This window comes from Nicotiana tabacum, chromosome 8, assembly GCF_000715075.1.
Source record: "Nicotiana tabacum cultivar K326 chromosome 8, ASM71507v2, whole genome shotgun sequence".
Taxonomy (NCBI): domain Eukaryota; kingdom Viridiplantae; phylum Streptophyta; class Magnoliopsida; order Solanales; family Solanaceae; genus Nicotiana; species Nicotiana tabacum.
In genome coordinates this window covers 109,751,379-109,760,893 of record NC_134087.1, presented here as the reverse complement: position 1 = coordinate 109,760,893, position 9,515 = coordinate 109,751,379, and the positions used below count along the sequence as shown (strand labels likewise).

General features: G+C 34.1%; 1 long non-coding RNA gene across 1 annotated transcript; it reads right to left on the bottom strand.

Annotated features, from left to right (window-relative positions):
* Positions 1 to 6,368: 6,368 nt before the first annotated feature.
* Positions 6,369 to 9,145, bottom strand: LOC107784899 (uncharacterized). Its single transcript, XR_012694178.1, has 2 exons — positions 8,137 to 9,145; positions 6,369 to 6,627 (listed from the first exon to the last, which is right to left on the bottom strand). It is a non-coding gene; the product is annotated as an uncharacterized LOC107784899 (long non-coding RNA).
* Positions 9,146 to 9,515: the final 370 nt, after the last annotated feature.

The window sequence follows — 9,515 nt, the reverse complement described above, 5'->3', positions numbered from 1 at the left end:
GGTGTCAGATTGCGCGAAGTCACGCATTTCGCGCGTCTGAGGCAGAATGCTCAGCAAAACGCGCGAACAACGCGTGAACTACGCGACTGAAGGTTTTTAAGTACTCTAAAGACCGAAAATGAAAGGAATTGAGTCATTTCTCAAGCTTAGGGCTTCCTCTACACCCCCAATTCGACCAAGGCACCTAATTTCACTCTTAAGGTAAGATTTTTGGAGTATTTTGACTTGATTACTACTCCCAAACACTTATATTAACATGGATTGATCTTAAAAATCCTTAGATTTTCAAGAAATTCCTTCAAGAACTCAAAGAAGGGTTTTGCAAGATTTCTTCCAAAAGGTAAATCATACACCTTAGACTCACATATATGGATATATTATGGAAATATGAGTATGAGTCAAGTATTACAACTTATTGTATGGTGGTTGGAAGCCATAAATTCCCTATTTAAATACATGAACATGGTAGGGATTTAGAGGTGTTTATTTGATGGAATTTTTGTTGGTTTGGGTGTGAATGGTTGATCACACATGTGATGTTAGGAGTATAAATTGTTAAAGAATAATAGTGTGATGAATTGTTGGTTAATGGTGATAGTTGGAGGAACCAATGCTATAGTTAAGAGGTGTAAATATTTATACCTACAAGATGTTTGATAATATGCCTAAATGGCATAATTTATGGGATCTAGTACTAATATTGGCCATATTGAGTGTTATATTGTAGATTGAAGTTACATAACTGTATGAGATCATTATAGTATCATTAAGGGGCGAATTTCAGATATGTATGGTTAAAACCCCGTCTTTTAGAAATCGAACTTCATCGAGGTTTGTGTGATTTTTGGCAGATTCGTCACACGAGGAGGCCAATTAGAGAGGCAAGGGCATAGCGAGCTAGAGGTGAGTAATAGATGTAAATGTTGTTCTGAGGGTTTGAAACCCCAGACTTTCACATCGTAACGCTATATTGAGGCATGACATGCACTCCATGGCGAGTGCGGGGTCGGATACTACTGGGGATTGTGACTTGGTCCACCCCGTGTGATGTTTATACTATACTGGTGATTGATACACATACTTCATTGATATTACTGGGCTTGATGCCATGTTTGGGGCCTTGTGCCGATTTGTAAAATCCTTCGAGGATTGATATTACTGCTTAGCATGATTTGCATATCATTTAATTTCAGTCCAAGGTTTTAAATGTTGTTTTGTAAACTCAGCCATAATTCTAAGTGTTGAAAACCTAAATGATATTTTTAAATGTATTCCGAGCTGGGAACTTCTGTTTTGTAAATGCCCAAGGGGCTTATTATATTATTTTCTGGACTGATTATAAAGTGACTTGAAACAGTGGTAACAATGACACTGTGTGATATACTTGACACAGTGGTAACAATGACGCTGTGTGATATACTTGAAATAGTGGTAACAATGACACTGGATGATATACTTGAACAGTGGTAACAATGGCACTGTATGATATAAATTGGTCAGGTAACAATGGCTGACCGGTCAGGTAACAATGACTGACCAACATATTGCGCTTGGGCTGTAGGAGCCCCTCCGGAGTCTATACACACCCCCAGTGAGCGCCGTCGACGATAAATAAATAGGGATGGCTCGGGCTGCACGCCGCAGTGGGTATAGGAATGTACCATCATATGCATTACATTATATTCATGTAATTGTATCTATACTGTTGTTTAGCTGCTCAGTTCCATATGTTGCTGCATATTTGGATTTTAGCTTACTTTGTGTATTTACTAGGTTTTCTTATCTTCGGACAGTAGTTACTTGTATTACTCACTGGGTCGGAGTACTCACATTACTCCTTGCACCATGTGTGTAGAAACAGGAAGAGCTGAGTTCGCTCATGAGCGCTGATTCTTTCCAGGCCAGGCGGTGACTAGGAGTAACGAGGTAGCTGTTGACGTCCGCAGCCCCGTTTTCTCCCTTATCTTTGTTATTTATGATAATTCCAGACTTTGTAAAATATTAGTAAACTCTGTAGTAACTCATGACTTGTGACACCCCGATTTCGGGCTGAGTTGGGATGGTTTTCCTTGTTCTATCACGTTTATTTCGCATTTAAGATTATATTGCCCATGATTTAGACTTATTCCTTCTAAGTAATTATAAAGAGATGTACTGTTTTGTTGATTGGCTGGCCTTGTCCTCATGAGAGGTGTCATCACGACCGGGTTGGGATTTTGGGTCGTGACACTGAGTTGGAAAATCATCGAATATACTATACACTCATACTGATCAGGAATACAACTCTCAGAATCGTCACCTATTCACAGTTGCTATACGCACACAATATCCCCAACAACCACAATATCGAAATCAAATATGAGCTAAGAAAACTCTACTACCACCTGCCTTTTATTTCTTGCATAAGGCTACCATTCTGCCTTCCGAGGTTAAGCTCTACCTCCATCTGCATTTCCTGCATTGCATAAGGCTACCATTCTGTCTTCCGAGACTAAGCTCTATCTCCATCTGCATTCTCTGCATTGCATAAGGCTACCATTCTGCGTTCTGAGACTAAGCTCTGTCTCCATCTGCACTCCCTACATTGTATAAGGCTACCATTCTGCCTTCCGAGACTAAGCTCTGTCTCCATCTGCATGGCTGAAAGATCGCCACTTCATCTACATCTTGCATCGGCTAAAAGATCGCCACTTCATTTACATCTTGCATGGCTGAAATATCGCCACTTTATTTACATCTTGCATCGGATGAAATATCGCCACTTCATTTACATCTTGCATCTGCTAAAAGACCGCCACCTTCTACATCTCATGGGCTGAAAGATTGTCAATCTATCCAAAGGCATCAGTATTCAGAGGCACCATTTTCATAGCCCGAGAACGTCATGCCATGGCCTGAGGACCCCTTTTATCTTTTGAATATCATTATTCAAAGGCGTCATAGTTCGGAGGCATCATTATCATAGCCCGAGAGCATAATTTCATGTACTGCGAATCCCTTATCATACGCTCCATGGCCCAGGACATCATGGTCTGAGGACATCATCCTAACTGTCCAAAGACAACATTCATGGTCCGACGGGAACTTGCATCACGTTTAAATTTTCGCACAATATACACTTGTATTGCTTATTTGCAGGTAAACCGGCGAGCAATGGCCGTCTCAACAGGAGCAATCCCGCTCCAGTTCCCGCAGCCCTGTTAGAATTTAAACCATCCATCCCAACCCAAATACCGCATTCGTCTTGAAAAATCTCCATCGGCATATTCCGCCGACGGATCCTGAACTACATATGGACTGATTCCTGTAAGACCAGGGATATGTAGGCAGCTCAGGAACTAGAGCACGGTCAGCCTCTTCGTTCGGTCAAAATCGACCATCATATCTTTACCCGACAACTCTTTCATCCTTCCCGGAAAAAGAGGGGCAGCTGTTGATACCCAATTTTCCCTGTATATTTTTATATGCAAAATACTTTCAAAAAATAGCATATATATGCATATATAAGTAATTACAAATATTTTTATTATTTTTCCTTAATTTTAAAGGCTTTTAAAATCAATTTTATTACCTTATTTTATCAAGAAAAATCCAATAAGTGTCCAAAATTATTAATTTTTGGTGATTCACTTATTGAATTCTCATATTTATGCTAAACTATAGCTCAGATAATTTTTACATGTTTTTATAAATTTATTTAGTATTTTTAAAGCTCAACTACATGTAATTGCAATATTAGCCTCATTTATGATTTGATTGCATTTATATTTATAAAAATTAAGTCCAGCATTTTTTAATTGATAATTATATGTTATAAATTATTTTAGTACTTTCAATTTATTTCCAAAATTTAATTTGTTATTTTTTATAAAATAAATGGGAAAAATGGCTATTTAAAATCTAGCCAGATTTTATTTCAATTGTAGCCCAAATTCTACCCAATTAAACCCCACCCCAATTCCTAAAATTAGCCGACCCATAGCCCGTTTGAATGACCCGCCCGAACCCCTTCTTAATCCAGGCCATTGATCGAAATGATCAACGGCCACATTTTAACCTTACCTTTTTTAATTCACCAACACCCCAACCCTATTCTACCTACCAGCCGCCTCTGAACCCTCCACACTCTCAAACACTCTCGAACCTTCTCAAACCCTAGCCGCCTCATACCACCTCCGCCCTGAAAGCCACCGGAATCTATGGCTTCCAAGGCTATGAGAGTCCTACACCAACCTCCTATGACTCCCACGTGCCTGACCTCTGTCGATTCGAGGTTCCAGGCCATCTCCGGCCTTATGCCAGCGTACCATGGTTGTTCGAGCCTGATTTTGACCTCTTTGACTTAGATCGATGACTCTTTAAAGCCTTTCTCACTACTGGGGTTCCTCTGAAACCCTAACCCTTTGAGGTTTTCTCCGATTCTTTTAGATCTGTTGTGTATCTATGCTTTCCCTAAGTTTCAAACAATTTCTCTGGCTTTTCTTTCAAAATTACTTTCGGAGCCATTTCTTTTGCGATCTAGGGTTTTCTGGAAAAATAATTAAGTGTTTCTCTGACTTTCTTTCTTTTTTCTTTTGTGTGCATCTGCCTCTACTATGTTCTTATATTTTTTCTTCTATCACGTTCTTGTATGCTTCTTCTACTGTGTTCTCTATATCTTGTTCTTGTATGCTTCTTCTACTGTGTTTTCTATATCCTGTTCTTGTATGCATCTCCTACTGTGTTTTCCTATACTATGTTCTCGTACGCATTTTTGTTGTGTTCTGGTACTTTCTTCCACCATGTTCTAATATGTTTCTCCTACTATATTTTTCTACTGTGTTTTTAAGTGTTTTACTATTTTCCTTAACTAAAATATGACCTAACCCAAACTATAGGATAGCTCATAGATTAAGTTGATAAATTAAAACATCAAAAAGATAACCTACAAAAATTATTTTTGTTTTTGTTTTTCAATTGTAGTAACCACAAATAAATTGTCAAGACAAGGGTGTACCATGATGGTGAAGTGCAAAAACTCGCTTGATTCACATTATTTGTTGCTTTAGGTCCAATAAAAGGTACTGTAAAAAAAGTTCTTATCTAACAATTAGAGATGCATAGAACTTGTAATAATTAGAACTCAATGTAGTTCCTCATAAAATAACTCTTTACTATAACATAGATCCCGAGAGCAGTCCAAGATTTATATGTAATTTTTAGCTCCAATAAAGCTAAAATTAATGAAGATCATCCTCTGCTTATGTAAGATGCAACTATATGATACTTTTTAACAAATGTGCCCATTAAATATGCAAATAAATAATATGATCACAAATGTATTTTTTGCTGTTATCCGTAATTAAATATTTATTGAGTAAATATTGAAGATTTGATCAATTCATACTTTGTCCTACTTTTGAGTGAAACATAAAAGTTATAACTAAGAGATTGGTTTGCAGATAAATCTTTGCTCTTCATATACCAATTACTCGTAATTTGCCAGCCCAGACCATATTTATTTCTTCCTTCATTAAGATATTCATATTAATAAGAGTAGTGACATGATACTCAACAAATAATCAAGAAATTCTCACCGGAAAATTCTAATATTCTTACTCTTTAACGCAATAGAATAGTAATATGAACTGGCATAGAACAAAATGCTGCTATAGTAACCATTTAATACCTATTACGGAACCAAAATTATCCTAGTAGCCACCCATTGTTATATAATAACTAGTGAGTTTATCGCGCTTCGCGCGATTATAAAAGACATTAGTGAATTTTTTAATAAATAATACATATTTGGCTTAACTCATACGTTAATTTATGACTTTGGTTTAGTTAGAACATATACTTTTGTATAATTTATACCTCTAAAGCATATTAATATTGTCTATGTATGAAATATTTGAAGGACTACTAAAATAAAATAAAAAAACTCAAATTAATACTCTTTAAAATTACAAAAAATTAATCTTAAGACTACTAATGAAACAAATAAATAAAATATTATTAATCGTATATTAGAAGATCGGGTTAATATAACATTCAAACTTTCTGATTAGCAACAAAGAATCATTCGAAAAGACCATAACAAAATTAAAAAATTTGGCATTTGAAGTAAGCAAATAATTATATATATATATATACACACACTTACTGATCATTTATTTTATTTATTTTATAGTCAAACAAAACCATAAATATGAAGGAGTAGCTTTATTATATTACCTAATTCTTGGTAAGAATTTACCCAATACTCGATTTTGCACATGGTGATTTGATTAAAAACTCAAGTTCCTATCGTTTACCTTTTGTTTATAACACTCTTTTCAGTTGGAATATTATTAATTTTTTTTATCGTAGTAATACAAAATATAGCATTGCAGAATGACAAAATATGATCCTCAGCTTTCCTCTGCAAGTGCTAACATCACAAATTATAAGTTGGATCAATTTTAATTTTAAACCTTAATGGTATAGTTTCTAATTGGAAAGTACATCTCTTTCTTCTTCTCCCTTTGTGTCTTCAAAGATGCCTGATGTTTGGTAAACATCTACGAATGGTGTCCTGATCTTGTGATGGAGGTCAAGGGGCAAGTACTTGTTCTTATACACTTCTCTCAGTGTTGTCTTCTGCTTCTGTAAATTAGAGAAAAAAACAGAGTTTTTCAAATACTTACTTATTTGGGTTTTAGAAAAGTCGGACTACTGTTCCCCTGCGTAGATTTCCTAGTAGTATGTTTTACCAGAGGAAACTAAATAAGCAGTTGGAATGTTATTTAATATATTATGCTACCATTTAACTAACATATTATTTTATGATGCACACATTTAATTGAGTAATTGCAACATTAAAGATAATTACACATAAGTTAATTAAGGAATAAAAACCATCAAGTATCACATAACATTAAACAAAATTAGTTAAATATAGACCCCAAATAATTAACAGAATCAAAACTATTGTACTTCGAGTTTGTGAAAATCATAAAAGTAGAAGGATGACAATCATTTGACATATAATCATGAACTTTACTAATTCTTAAAAGATAGCTCTATCAGGTTATAAATAGACTTTAAAAAAGAGAAGGAACCAAAATTAATTTTGTGTAAATCCTATTGTCGACCACAAAAAAATATTTATGACCTTGCAAGCACCAATTACGCTCCTCCATCTCTATTTCCATCTCAAAGGGTAAACACAATTCTCGCTCCTCATTGCGAAGCTTACCTAGTTCTTTTATGTATAAAAGATATATGAGCTTCTATTTTCTTTCCATAAAAGAATAGACTAATGTTGGCTTCTTTCAATACTTAGCAAACTAAATTATGCCAAAATTATCATTGTTGAAAGATTTTGGTATATCAAAAACACAAGTTATAAGAATTTGATATAAACGTAACAGGCAGGAAACTAATCGCAAGACAACTAACTATAGCTGATCCTTAAATATCTAGTGATGATTTTTACCTATTCTCAAACTCAACTCCTTTAGCAAAAAGGTTCCCACACAATTGTTGCCAACTTTATTTGTTCCAATATTAGCCTTTAAATATGATCATTGAAAGTGATGAACGCCAAAATGTCAAGTTGAGAAGAATGACAACTATTCTAGATTGGACGGCTATATAGCACAAGGAAAAGAAACTTGACAATGAAAATAAACTCTGGATAAAAAGTATCGATATCTGATTCTCTACTTCTTTTCGGGTGACGCAATTCTGCAAAACTCTGTTTCCCCGAGGTTGAAAACTAATTATGACTTGAATTTCAAGTAAAACTAACAAATGACCTCAAATTCGCAGAATATTCTATAAAAAAATTGATCAACAAACTATGTAAGGAGTAAAATATAACATTCAATCAATCAATGTTCCAGATTGATTATACTCAAGGTTAACAAAATATAGACGATATATGGCAGGTTAATAACGAAAAATGCTCCAAGGATAGCTAAATGGGGACAATGAGAGAATCTGAATAATAAATTATCAGTGATAATGATGATGCTATAACTGAAATTTTCACAAATTCATATGGAAAAAAGAAAACCAGCAAAATTACATCTGAAGCATTAACGTTTTTTATCAATTAAGAATGAAATCTTGATTGGTGAATAACAAAGAAAATTTTAACTATTTCAATACCTGGAACTGTAGAGACTATCTTCAAAGCCTTAGGCTTGTCTCTGACATCTTAGAACTCCAAGTTCAAGATAAATTTCAATTTTCAACTGAACAAAGTGAAAAAGAAAAACCCTCAAAAAATCAAATCTTCACGGAATAGATGGTAAAAGACAGTAGGAACAAATTTATGTAGAAAGAATAGTGGAGATAATGAAAACTAAAAAGTCTAATACCAAAAAGAATCAAAAGCAACTGTTACAGATTTTGTGAAATATTACTGAAGTCGAATAACAAAAAGATAAGTTCTTTAATATTAAAATTGGGAATTGGGAATACATAATAATAGAGACACCTTCATCTTATAGGTAGAGTGTAAAACATAGAGAAAATAAAACAAAACATGATATGTTCCAAAATTATAAAGAAGAGATTACCTTGAGAATTAAGAGAAATTACTCCTCCATGGTAATTGAGAAAGACGAAGAATATAATACTACTATAAATGAAGAGAAAGCAAGTATGATAATTAAGAGTGAGGGACCGTTACGAAGGAATGTAAGGAGAAACGACTGTTGGGGTTATTTACCTTGTAAATTCCATCGGTTATATCTGCAGGAGTTTTTTTTTTTCATTAAAAAAGGCAAAATTATCTAAGAAAAGAGATAAATAGAAACCCTGGAATTTGAGAGATGCCACGATTTGTATTGCCTGCTTTATATAATTATATAGATATCAGCTTCACATGAAAGCCTACCTCTACGGAGCACACATGAGAACTCGAGATCATTCACCTTCTCTATTTCTCTTTTATCTTTAAGTCTATGGTGAGATTCTTCTTAAATTATGCTTTTGACAACCATATGACCAAGAGGCAAATTCACAATAGCTTCTGATATTGAGAAGATGTTAGCTCAAGCTCCAACTCATCATGAAATTTATTGAATTCAAGAACAACATCTTCAATCTTCCATAACATACGTGTCAATTGATGATCTTAAACCTTTCTTAGACTTTGCCACATACAAATATGAATTTAAGAGTCATCCAAAATAGAGTAAGTTGCCTGCCACGTTAAAGCCTTTTAGGCTTATTCGAAAATTTTAGAAAATTATCAATTACCCGCTTAATTAAGAATTATCTTAATTTAATTAAAATACTACTCACTTTTAATACACTTTTTATAACTTACCATCTTGGTCATGTGGTACCATATAAGATAAATACATACACTATTATTTTATTAAAATATTCATGTAAAAATACATATATTTTCTCAACTTATAATTTCCTAATCTCGTATAAAGAGTACAAATTTTTATACGCTTAATTCTTAAAATGGTAAAAACGACAACTTTCTTTTCATGTGAGAAAATAAATTCTATCTTTACAAAAAAAAATCT